The sequence below is a fragment of the Struthio camelus genome, chromosome 6 (genome assembly GCF_040807025.1).
Source record: "Struthio camelus isolate bStrCam1 chromosome 6, bStrCam1.hap1, whole genome shotgun sequence".
NCBI classification, from domain to species: domain Eukaryota; kingdom Metazoa; phylum Chordata; class Aves; order Struthioniformes; family Struthionidae; genus Struthio; species Struthio camelus.
In genome coordinates, this window is record NC_090947.1 from 39,711,205 (window position 1) to 39,724,644 (window position 13,440).

General features: G+C 41.2%; 1 protein-coding gene across 8 annotated transcripts in view; it reads left to right on the plus strand.

Moving 5' to 3' along the window:
• Positions 1 to 964: 964 nt before the first annotated feature.
• SPOPL (speckle type BTB/POZ protein like) overlaps positions 965 to 13,440 on the plus strand; it is a 41,186-nt gene continuing 28,710 nt past the window's right edge. For 5 of the 8 annotated variants that reach the window (XM_068949271.1, XM_068949270.1, XM_068949272.1 and 2 more), the window contains exon 1: positions 1,024 to 1,278. The gene's annotated coding sequence lies outside the window, so the exon portion shown is untranslated. Of the gene's footprint in view, positions 1,279 to 1,935; positions 1,955 to 13,440 lie in introns of those variants that run through there. The other 3 variants (XM_068949268.1, XM_068949265.1, XM_068949266.1) reach the window with 3 other exon arrangements.

Here is a 13,440-nt window from a genome sequence, read left to right on the forward strand (position 1 = left end):
GCTGGTATTTTCCTTAAAGCCCTGGCCCCTAGGAAAAAATTATAATATACATTGCTTAAGCTTTATGTACAACCCTCTACAAAGAAGTCTGCAGTACTGTGCACAAAATTTACAACCACACATTTCTAGAAACAGATTAGAAAGCTATGTCAACGACCGGGAGAAATTAATTCCACCTGTGCTAGGGGAAACATCAGAAGAATGACTTTCAAAACTGTTGGATGCTGAATGTATTTGGGATGGAATGGAAGTACACAGGTCAGGGAGCTGTGCAGTGACAGACATGCAGCGGATGCCATGCAGTGCGGTGCAGTAGCAGTTCATCCGTGGTATCAGCTAGGATGCCGAGTACCCAACCTCAACACTATGCGTGGACAGGGCAGTTACACAGGCCAAGTTCTAGCGAGGTCTGAATGCCTTTTAGCGGTTGGAGCTTATGAGTGTATTTTTCAGGTTTAGCTTCATCTCAAGAAAAACTCAGAAGCTCCACGTGAACCAGCCTGGTAAGTAAGGGTGATGACTGGGCACATGCTTCACGGAAGCACTCACGGCCCCACTAAAAGCTCACACGACAAAGGCCTTCTGCGCTCCCTCCTCTCCGGCGCTGCCTGCCCGTCCTCACCTCAAGCCTTCCCGGGAGCACCTCAGCAACCTCCCCCCAGCCGCTTCCCCGCCACTCCCTCACTCCTGCATCCCCTTGACACCAAGTGCCTGCCCCGACCCGCTTGTCCCCTCCTTCCCCCACCCCCCACAAAGCTCCTCCCGCGCCGCCAGGAGCGACCGGAACCAGGCGAGAGCTGAGGGCGAAGGCGAAACTCCCCGACCCCTCCGCCACCTCAGCCCGCCGCGCGCCCCGCCCCGCCCCGCCCCCACCAACGGCCGGCCGCGCGCCCCGCCCCGCCCCGCCCCCCACCAACGGCCGGCCGCGCGCCCCGCCCCCGGGCGCCGCGGAGGGGGCGGGGCCGAGGGCGAGGTCCCGGATGGAAGCGGCGCTGCGCGACGCAGCGTGAGCCCTGCCTGCCCGGAAGTGCGGCGGCGGCGGCGGCGGGAGCGGCGGGCAGCGGGTCGGTACGGGAGCCGGGAGGTGCCTGCTGCGGGGGAGGGGCGGCAGGGGCTCTCGGCGCGGCCCCCCGGGGCGCGGGCGGCGATGCGGCTCCGCCGCGGCCCGGCCTCGCCGCTTCCGCCAGCCGCCGGGCACCGGTGATCCGCCGCGCCGCGCCTCCCCTGCGCCGCGGCGCTATGAGCCCTGCCGCGCCGCCCAGCCAGCGCCGCGCTCCGGTACGTACTGCCCGCAGCGCCGGGGCCCGCGGGCCGCGCCCGGCGGCCGGTGAGGGCCGGGCGGGGGGCGGAGAGCGGGGAGGCCTTTGTTGTGCGCCCTCCCGGCCGTGCCGCGGCGCCGGGGCCGGGCCGGGCCGCCCGCTGGGCCCGCTGCCCCCGGCCTGCGCGGCCGCCGGCGCGGGGATGCGTTGGGGAAGCGGGTCCGGGTGGCCGGGGAGGGGGGTTGGCTGCTGGCTCCGGGCTGGGCTTGGACCTCGGCCGCGCCTCGTGCTGCGGACGGGCGCAGCTGCGCAAGGGTGGGCCCCCTCTTAGAAAATTCCCCCTGAGCAGCGAAGTCTGCGCCTTCCTGGGGCCTTGCAGTCTCTGGTCGCCAGAGTAACCGCTCCCCCAGCCCTGCGACGCAGGAGACGCCGCGTGACTGATCTTTATTTCCACGTATGCAATCTATACCTTGAGCTGTTCATACGGAGCAAGCCGGTGCAGGCCCTGGCATGTGTGCTTTACGTTGTAAGGCTGAGACAGACGCTAACGCGCTCTTAAAAGAATTTCTTCTGCTTCTGTGCTCCCGTTCTGACTCTAAGCTGTGATGCGATAACCTCCTGTAACAAGTTAACATAGCGAAAAGCTGTTTTTGGCTTCCTTTTCTGGGTTGTGGAAAACTTGTGAAACTGTAGCGGTGAGTGAATAACATTTACAAGACTGTTTGATTCATCTGTGCGGTGTTCACCATTTTATACATGGTCAGGAAGTGAAGTTGACTAACGCTGTTTTTCACCTGATGATGTCATCTCCTGGAGTCTAGTGAAATTTGCATCATCTTAAGACTGTTTAGAGACTAATCGTAGTTGAGAAGAAACATAAGAAATGGAAAGAAGCAAAAATGAAACAAAGCAACATGAGCAGTGTTGCGGACTTAATGATTCTCTAACTGCAGTATACTAAGAACATCTGTTTACTTAGAAATGCAGCTTTGCTTTGTGAAGATATTATCCTTTTAAAAAAGGTGTTAAGAATTTTTAAAATAGTATTTGAACAAAAAAGATGGCCTTCTGCCATGAAGTGCAATATGTGAGAATCAAGTTTAGTCGTTCCTTATTTTTCTTACTGGTTTTGCAGGATGAGTTATTTTGATAGGTATTCCATATGGTTAGAATAATTTGTATCATAGTGGTACTGAAGATGAGCTATTTGCATAACTATCAAGGTATTTTGTTTTGGGCAAAATCAATTTTTTTGTTTTTGCTAATTATTTCTGGTAATAAAAGTAACTTATTAAAGGGATGCAGTTAACTTGGCAGTCACAGTCAAAACTAGAAGTTTCTTACCTGATTTCCTCTAACTAGTTCCTCAGGGATATGACTAGGACAAATATAGGCATTTGTGAGGGATTTGCGGTGTGCTTCTGCTGCGTAGTATGTTTTTTTCCTCTCTGTAAGTGGGTATTTGCTTGGGAAAGGGAAAAGCACTTTTAAATGATATGCCTTTTGTATATAGAGACACAAACATGGCAGCGTTTGGTACAACACCAAAAGCTACTCCTAGCTCTCTCTTGGAAACCTGAGATTTGAAATATCCAGAAATATCCTTGGGTGTTATATTGCCTTGAAGCAGCTTTCTGCCAAACCTGAACTTCAGTGGTTTGCAGTCTATTTTTCCCGTTTTAAACGCTACTAGGCTTTAATTGTCAATATAGTCATTGCAGTTTTTTTGGACAGTCAGTTGAAATCACATCTTACAAAAACTACTTCTCTCTGTCTCTCTCTAGTTCACTTCCTTTTTTTTTTTAACCGCACTATTTCTCTGCTAATTCTTGTGCCTTTACAAGCATCTAAAAATGAGCATGTAGGAGAGAGAATGACAGCACTTGTTACTAACAGCGCAAGTTAAAGTGGAAGAGAAATAGTGGAGGGTAGGGCAGTAATATGAATATTTGAACGTAGATCTCATTGACTTCCCTTTTTACTGATTCTTTTTTGTTTTTCTCTCTGCACATGTGGATTTTCCATTCTTTCACATACTGTCTCTTCACGTCTCTAACTTATAACTGTTCACTTTTTTCTCTTTACATCTTATGCCCCTTTAGGAACAATTATAGTTTGAAGTTTGTCCTGTTGAACTTGTTTCTTGGATGTCCTCATAAGTGGACTTCTGTGTGTCTTGAATTTAAAAAAACTACCCCATCACGTTCTGTTTTTGTTTTGTTTTTTTTTTTCCTCTACTGATGAGAAGTAGATGTTTGTGATCTCTTTTTCTGACAGTATTCTATGACAGGCTTATATGCTCATTATAGACATTTCTATCTCTTTTTGTCCAGAAGTCTGCAACATCTTGCCCATTTTGCTTCCCATTTATTTGATGAAACGTTCTTAAGAATAAGGAAATCTAAATTAGGCCATTAGGCTAATTAAAAGCAAAAACCTGACACTTGTAATCATAAAATCCTCTGATCTTCAAAATGTTGCACCCTAGATCAAAACGTGAATGGTGTGGAAAGTGTCAGCCTCCTGTCATATGTGTTTTGGGTGCTGCGTTTTTAGGATAAAAGAGGAGGCCCTTGTATCGGTGGCTTTGTAATGCCCCAGTGCAGTGAGCTCTTAGCTTGTCCTCTCCAACAGGCTTTCGTACCTTGGCTCATTGTTCCCTTTCCTCCCTCTGCAAAATACCTGCACATTCACAGTACTTCCTTGCTTTTTTTCTTGAGGGAAAATTCCAGATTTATCTCCTTATGGCACCTTGTTTCTATTTCCGCTCGTCCCACCCATTTTGAAAGGACTCATACTGGAACTGTCACTTCAAGCAGGAAATCACTGCTTTAGTTTGTACTTAGCAGAGAATTGTTGCAACTGTGTAAGAACTGGAGGTATTTTCCTAAGGGAAACTTAGATTCCGTAGTAGTTCTTACTGAGAGAAGATGGACGCTTGCCATAGTTCAGTGGGCTTCTTAAGAAGTGTGTATACTATGTTACTAGTGTGTGTATTATGTTGCATAAATATTTCATTTTTTGGTAATTTAGCTGTTCCTAACTGGTGTGCCTGATCCTTAGGGACTGAGCGTGTTCAGTGTTGGAGTAACCTTAAATAACAAACCTTCAGCTTTCATCATGCCTTTTAACCTGCATTTGATAGCTTTCCTATGTGGTTTTTGGCAACCTGGTTTAAAAATTTTTTTTTGTCAGCTATAAAGATGCGTTAAGTGTTCTTTATACTTATGCTTGCAAAGTGATTCCTTATACCTGTCAGTGTTCTTTTGATCAGTGTTCGCATATAGCGTTTAGGAAATGTAATGGGAAGTGAGATACTCCTTCTACTGATTCAGAAACTCGTTGGCATGGAAAAATCTAGAGAGAGCACACCTACAAACTTACTGAATTAGGTTACTTTTTTTCCCCTGTAGCAGTCATCAAAGATATGGGATGTAACACAAATGTTATCCAGCTTCACAGTTTTGAGAATTTGACCTTTATTTTAGTGAATAAAACTAGTTTCTTTTCCATGATGTTTGTTCAGTGGTTAAAGATAGACTAAGTGATTTTTATACGAGGGCTTCATGTAAAGTTAAATGATGGGTGATTAGGAGGGTTTTCTGTCAGTGAATGGAGTTGGCTTTTTTTTTTGCTTTGTTTTCCTCATTGGAAATGTCTAGTTTACTCTTCCTTGATTTATTGCTGAATATAGAGAATGAAGAGGATGGGTTTTGTGAACACTTCCAAGATGGTAATTTGCATTTGCTTTGCAAATGTTTAGTACAAGTATATTTTAGATCTTTGCACACTCAGCTGATCAGCATTAGTTAAAGCTCTAGTTTGATTTATATTCCTGCTGTATGATTGCTTTGGAATAGAGAGTTGCTTAGCCTTTAATTAGTGGCACTATATCAATTGAATACCGACCAGCCTGTCGGTTCCATCCACCTCCATTCATGTGACATTTGCTCCTTTCATGTAATTTAACTTGCAGCTTTATAGGAAGAAAAAATAACTGTGTGCCAGGGAGAATGTAACAGGGTAGCTCCTGAAATAGGCAGAGCTCGTAGGGTAAAAGTCTCCAGCAGTTGGGAAACTTCCAAAGTTCATAGGGTGGGGATCCCCTTATTGCTGTACCTGCCTGCCTTGTGCTTTGGAAAGAGAGGATCACTGATGAAACTCGGGAGCCCAGCTTTTTCTTTTCCTTCTTCCTGACTGTTTAATGTTTATTCCCTCAGAAGAGCTCGCCTCCAGTTGGTGAAGTCACTAGCTGAAGACTTGCAAAATCAGTTCATAAGTAGAGTTAAGAATTGAGATGAAGGGAATGGAGAGAGATGACTTGCACTTGATTTATTTCAAATGGCTTGTTTTGTTGCATATGAAATGTTCGGAGAGTTAGAGTTCGATGTCTAAAAGGGTTTGAAGTTAGTTACATCAGCTGTTGCTTCCTGAACAACTGAAATTGCATGCAGATGCAGAACACTGTCATTCTGGCCTGAGGAATAGCTGATATAACTTTCTCCTCTGGTGTCATACTTTGTAGTTCGCTGTTCCGTTTTTGACTTTTTCCTTTGGAAAACTACTTTTCCCCAAAGTCATGATTTTCCTGGCTTTCTTTATTCCTATCAGTTTCCAGTTGATGGATCTGTTCTTCATCAGCATTGCCTGTAGCTTGTGAGGGATGGCCATTTTCAATGGAAAGAGTTGAAGTAAAAGTCACTGCTTTAAGTTGAAATACAGTCTAAATACAAGTCTCTTTTTGCTTTGAGCCCTTACTGTGTTGATGTAACGATTTGTATTAGTTAGCTGATAACTTCTGAAAGTTCTTTAGAGCAGGGACTTGTTTACTGTCTGCACCATCTATCACAGCAGGACTCTGAATTACTTAATCGGTAGGCAATACCTCAGTAAGAAAATGGCATTCTTTAGTAGCAGCTTTTTTAATCTTAAAACAGATGGGATCCTTGGTAACTGAGTTCATTTTCAGAGTCACTTGTTTGTTTGTGATAGAAACTCTTAAAGATAAAATCAGTAGAACTGTTTTGTAATGAATTTAGTGAACAAATGCTTACTACAATTTATTCCAACTTCTGAGAACAAAACTTAATGGTAATATTCAACTTTTTTACCTCCTTTTTATGAGCGTAATATGTGCTGGTCACACTGATATTTAAATACCGAACTGCTCTTGTAACAGAGGCCAAAATTTAACCATTTCAACTAAAAATGTATCATATTTGTGATATGTGTGAAGTTAATTGCAGCAATTATTTGCCTAGTTAGACTTGTACTTCTCTTTCAGATTTTTTTAAATGCATTTGGAAAGTTCCACGTATATTCTTTTTAAGAACTTTTAAAAATACTTGAGTCAAACTGCTGTAGTTCTGGAAATATTACCCTAGAAACCAAATTGTCTGAAATCTCTAGGTAGCAGCTTTGAGTAGTTGTAGGTTAATGTAAGGTACTGCTGCACTCACTATAGTAAGTTGATGCAACCTTATTGTTAAGTCTGCCACTGCATTTGTCATGTGGATCCAAAGGAATAGAATGGATGGAATCTGATTTTGATTGTTTTTAATCTCCCTGCAGATCTATTAAAGTAAGTTTGGTTTTGTTACCGATGTGCAAATAAAATTCTAAAGTTCAAAACGGTAGTGGAAGTATGATTGTGTTGAGAAGTATGTGATAGAGTTTATAAGAAACTGAAAATATGCAGTTATGTTTTGGAAAACTTTCAAAGATATACTGGTAGCATAGTTGACCTGAGGAAAAAAGAACACATTTTTTGACAAACAAAAGGTAAACAAATTTTGAGGACTTGAATTTATATTACTAAATTTCATAAGAGGCTTCTGCTTCTCTGGGCGCCTGTATTGCTTGTGGTGAAAGGTGCCTCGTTCTCAAAAACTCTCTCCTAAAGTGCAGTTACTGTCTTTAAAAAACAAACAAACAAAAAAAACCCCATGCATGATATGAGTAGCAGGAACACTGCATACGCAATAGCATGCTCAAATTTTTGCGGATGGCAAACTTTGTCTCCAGAGTTAGATGCTATGATTGGTTATATAGGTTTATCAAACAGGATAGGCTTTTATTCTGTAGTCATTAATTCTGAATATTATTTTACAGGCTGGGCATCATTTCTAATTTAAACAAAAGTCATGTTTGGAAATCTGCCATATCCTCTAACAACTGTGAGGTTATGCTCACTGAGTGGTAAGAGGAAAAATGTATCACAGTTGTCAGGTGTGTTTTATCTGATTTACTGATTAATTACAGTATCTAAGCCTTCACAAGGGTTTTTGGACTTGTATGCAAAGAACTGGTTCATCTCTTAGTGTTAGCTCTCCTCTTGATTTCCTGATATTAAATTACTTTTTTCTTTTTTCCTCTTGAAAACAGCTTTCTGTAACTGCACTGCAGGCATTATGCTGCTCAATGTTTAATGAGACTGCTTCCTTGGGGTGGTTTGCGGTGTGGTTATGTCTGATGTGGACGTTCCTTGTTGCAAGGATAATCCATTGAGCTGCTACAGTGGGTGCAGCATCTGAGGCAAACTTGGAAATGCTTTTAGTCTGCTTTGTTGGACATTGCTGAAGATTAAACCAAACCTGTTTACCTGCCATAGCCATTGGAGGGCTTTGTAGGGCCAGCTGTTCCAGAACAAGAAACCAGGGAGGGGTATTTGGCTCCTTCAAACGTAGGTGTTCCTGGCTCTTGTTTGTGTGTTCTTCAGGCTGCGCAGCATGCTTTCTGAAAACATGACTTTGGATAGTAAGGCAGCTGGTTGCAGTAGTAGCTTACAACGTAGTATTTCGTGGAAGATATTACCAGCAAGAGCCTCTCGAAGGCAGCTGAAGAGGCTCACAAAAAATGCACAGATTTAGCTTGATACAACTTACATTCTTTTATCAGCCCTGTTGCTCTTGCAAAAATAGTCTGCTTAGCCAAGCCCAGATTGGCCAGGCCACCACTGATAGGCTGACACCAGCCTGTTTGTACAGTTTGCCTTGTTGGTATTTTTCAGACTTCAGTAGAATGATCTACCTGCAGAGTGAACTGATGGTGCAAAGAGACCATTCTTGGAAAAAAGGTGGACAAACATGTTATCCTGTTTAGCACCTTGTAAGACCTTATACCCTTCCATCTTCATAATGAGGGCACTTTGTAAGACAACGTTTTTCCTGCTGTTTTGAATATAGTTTTAGACATCAATTCTAAACCTCAAGGAGTTTGCACAGTTTTTTTTTTTTTTTTTTTTTAAGAGTCAGAAGGTGGTGAATTCCTTCTTTTAGGATCGATCTCTAGCAGGGAAGCCTAGTGTGGAATAAGCTGCACTGTTCTTTGTTCCATTGTCTTCCCTCCCCCTCAGCTAAGCAATTTGAGGTTAAAAATAAGAGCAGTGAGTCCTACGGTTTCAGCAGTCACAAAACCAGAAGAGCCTAGTGTCATAAAGAAAGCAAGAAGTGGTTCTTGCTAATTAGTCTTTGTTGTGAGGCATCAAATGATTCCACAGGAAGTGAAAGCCATAGACTTTTTTTTTAACAAATAAACTAATTTTTAACAAATAAGCTTAGGGAGGATGTGAATCCTACTATAGGTCACTTCAATCCATTGTTTTAAAAGGTTATAACTTCTGTGTTCACTTAGCTTGTCTCTCTATAAAGAGAAAAGAGATGCATTGAAAATTTCTTCTGTCTTGAGCAGATTTGACTATGTGCTGTATGGATGAAAAGTAGCAAGAAGCTATAAAGGTTTGAATTATTTTTCTAGTGGAAAATGGGACTCAAACGGTTTATTTTGGAATTGTTGTTAAATCCAAAAGTGTAAACAAATCAAGTAATATCTGGATATCTTTAAAACAGCAGAACAGGAACTTTAGAACTTTAGAAACTGGTTTCTATAGGGTAAGAACTTATAGAATATTTTTCCTATTTCTTAGCCCTTTGTGTGTGTGAACCTGTTTAGCCACAATCCAAGACTGAGATGCCAAGTTCTGCATGTCTTGATGGTTTTCACCAGACGTTTGTATTGCTGTGGCTTTCAGAAATTCCTACTCCATATTCATCTATAGCAAGTAAACATGCAACTCTACCTTTTGACCTACCTATCTTTCCTATGATATCTCCTAATCAGCTGTCATGAATTGAATTTAATATCCTGTCCTGTGAAATTAATTCAGTTTCAGGAGTATTTGGCTGATTGTACTGGCATCAAGTGTAGTTTGATTCCCTGATACAAACTGACTTTTGTAATTTGAAAGTTTCCTATAGGTTTCTTCACTCAGTTTCCTAGCATATAAATATCAGTTGTTGTATTTTCTGCAGGGTGACGTTCTTTGTGACTGATTTGATAAGCGATATGGAATAGGTCTTAGATAAACTGTACTACTTACAAAGCTTTCTGTGAAAATGCAGCTATGTGCACAAACTTGTCCACTGTTTGTTGCAATAGGTAACAAAGAAACAGATTAGTGATCAAAAAAACCCCAACATTCCCCCATCTGATAACACCTGTGAATATAAGCTTTTGGCTGCTGAAACTAATTGTTACTGTTTTGGTGCGAATTTTCCAGGCAATAACAATTACTTGGAAGAGGTAGCTGGCAAGGGTCAGTGAGGAGAGTATTACACTGCTGTTGCACTGTGTAACTTGTCTGTAGCAAACCAAAGCACCTATTCGGGGGGTATAGTCCCATGCTTTTCATAAATCCTAAAATTTCATAAATCCATGCTTTTCATAAATCCTAAAAAAAAAAAAAAAACTTCACCCCAAAACGCCGCCTGCTATTAATCTGCTGAAGATGGGCGTTTGTTAGACTTTTCTTCTGTTGGTTAATTTGGATATTTCTGTTTTATGTGCAAAAAAAGTCAAGGTTAGCATATCAAATCTGGTGAACTCCTGGTTGTGTGTAACTTTAAGTATCTGAAGAATATTTTTCTTCATTTAATAGTTTCACATGCCAGTGGTTTGTTTGAGCAAGAGTAATGGAGTGGAAGCTAAGGAGGGCGAAAGATCACTTTGACTGTATACCGGGAAAAAAATCCAACAGCAGTAGATTATTAGAATAGAAAAGCTTCCTGAGAGGAATAGTGGCAGAAATACCCATCTTTTGGGTCCCGTAAAACTAGACTGGGCAATGAAATCAAAATACGCTATAAGAAATAGTCTTGCATTGCATCTCCAGGGAGACGAACTAGATGACTCCTGCAGGGAATGGCTTAGATTATCTAATAAGGAGCTCTATCAGTCTCCTATGTTAGAGAACAATAATGCAAGGCTAATGCTATGGGGTTTTTTTATTAATAAGCTTGGCTGTTGTAAACTAGACAGTTACAGTGTTCTGCTAGGCACAGAATTCTCTTTCAGCTATGATAAGGCTTTGAAAAATAAAGCTGAATTTTAAGATAGAAAAGACAATTTGGAGGAAAACCTGAAAGTTACAAGTGTTCACTTCTATAGTTTTTACAACTGGTGTATTGAATATTCAGTCCTAGCCTGCAATGAGGTAGGCTATATCTAGCTAATTTAGAGCTGCTAACTGCCATGTTAGCAGTTATAGCTACAGCTCCATCTTCCCAGGAAGTTATGCATTTAGTGCTTGCTCAGTTGCGTCTTGTAGGAGTTCTGTTAGAATTACCTTGAGGATGCTCATGCAAACTCTGATGTCTTAGTTGCAGCTATTTCAAGAGGTTTCTGACCCCAGCTGTCTGCCCTGTCTCTTTGCTAGAGTTTAGTGTTCCCGGAGCACGGATGGCAGAGATATGTATATGCAGCTCCGCAGCTGTCACAGTCCAGTCCAGCGTATTCGTCTTTCTCATGGGGGAACTATGGAAAGGGTTATGAACTGGCTCACAGTTGAGGTGCTGAATTGTGTGTATTTCTGCTTATGGTTGCTATTGTGTGGTTCTAGTGCAAACATGTATTTAAATAAGCATTTTTTTTATATCATATTGTTTAAAAAATTTTTTTCTCACTTCAGTAAGACTTTATAGGGTTTTTCGTGTATAACCAGGCTGCTATTCTTTTCCATGTGTCCAAAAAAGGAAAGACTGCATATTAGAAGTACTACAAATAATTTAAAAAGTAGCATATGCTCAACCTACAGTTTTTATAACTTTTCAGGAGGAGTTTAACCTGCAATGGTTTAAGTGTAGTAGTTCTGTGCACTTAGATGTTTCAGTGATAGATAAGGATAAGTCCAGTAAATATTAAACAATATTTAAATAACTATCTAGAAATGCCTTGAGTTTATTTTCAGAGAAGCAAATATACTAAACAAACTGGAAAACTGTCTAAGCTTAATAGATTTTTACAAGTGTCTGTTATGCTGAGTGTCATCCAGCAGAAAGTTTAGTTTAACTATGGGAAACGTGCAGCAGTTCTTTCATAACGATCAGTTGTGAAGAGATGCAAATCCTTCCAATTAAGAAACAATCATACTTTTACAAGTTCAGATTTTTTTGACTAGTAACATCTTATGAATCTTTTGTAAGTGTAATCGGCTTACAAGACAAACTCTTAATCAGAAGAAATTGGTAAACCTCTCTCTTCAGTTAGATTTGTATATACATTTTCTTTTATATATATATATATTTTAAGTCTCTAAGATTCAGAAAGAAAGATAATGGCTCTGGTGTGTATTGGAGAAGTGTTCAAGCCAGTTTAATCGGCTACAGGAGTTTCATGCTAGTGTGACTCAGCTGATATATGGCTGTTATAGTAGTTCTCTATATACATTGTGTGTGTATGTATACACATCTGTATACATTATGTAAATGTATATGTACACGCAGACTATGTTATAGTAGTTCTGTGGCTAAAGAGGAAGTGACATGACTATCTTTAGCCCAGTAGACAGGTATTTCAGGGTAAAACCCTTTTGTTTTCGTAAGCTGATGTTACTTAGAGCTTCGTGACTCAACTGCAGCGTTGTTGCAAAAGTAACTCAGTCTTGGGTCTTAAAACACCTCTCACATCAGGCTTACTGTTTTGATTTAGTTCACTTGTTTCCTCTGTCTTTAGCTCCATATCCGTACTATATCTCACCGAAGACCTGGTAGACTATAACCCTGAAAGCGAATCAATATTTTTTCCCAACAATTTACCCCTCCAATAAATGAAAAAATTATTTGAATAACAAACCTTAATAAAAGTTAATATCCACTGATGGTAGTTTAATTAGAGGCAATGAAATTGGTATCGCTTTGTAGCTGGAACTTGTTTATTTTGAATAGGGTTTCAGAAGCTGCTTTTATTATATGGAAGGCTCCTTCACTTTAGATTAAAAAAAGCACATTTTTGTCTGTGCAAGTAGAGACACTGATTTCTAAATTAAAGTATTACTTCCTGAAGGTTAATTTTTTTATTTCTAGTAAATACATAATTTCAGGCAAAGATAAAGGATTGATATTTCAAAAAAAATTATAGAAGTTTTGCATTTCTTGAAATGTTCAGTCCCTTTAGGAAAAGAGTGTTAACCATTCAAACAGAATATACAAAGCATATATGTGTGATTTGTTAACAGTCGTGTTATTAGGCTTTCCTTTAGAGTCTACTAAATGATATTAATATTGGTTGTTCTTAGACAGTAAGTTACTGTCCAACTTTTACATTAGTTCTTAAATTTTTAAAGTGACTTGCTCTTGGTTAGAGAGGTTCAGTGTTTCAGATAGGGCAGGCTCCATAGCGACTTTCTGAGGAAACTGTGCCCTAATGCTTTGGAAGTATGCTTTGACATGGCTGTTAAATGTTTCTTTATTATTCAGTTACTGGACAGGACTTGAGAATAAACCTACACCATGCACAACCCGCTCATGTTCAGTTACATCGTGTGATGAGATGTGCAAGTCCTATGGCCAAAATACAGCCAGCCTGAGAGGGAAGCGCTTTCATCCTGGAGTCTGAAGCCCTTGAAAGAAGTAGTTGCAGAGAGAAGAGAGTCTGCAGGAACTCCATAGCCCATTCACAGCATGCTTGCCTTCCGCTTTTGAGGGAGCGGGAAGGAGCCATTTATTTGCATGGTGAATTGGTCTATGGGTTAGGCTCTGGCAGACTGCATTTGTCTTTCGGGGGTGTACCATGTAGGAATGTTGTAGAAGGCAACTTACTTGGCCAGTGCTGTTGCTGATCTGGTGACCATGATACTGTACTGAAATCCAAAGATTAAAGCATCATGGTGATCGTTAGCATGCACACG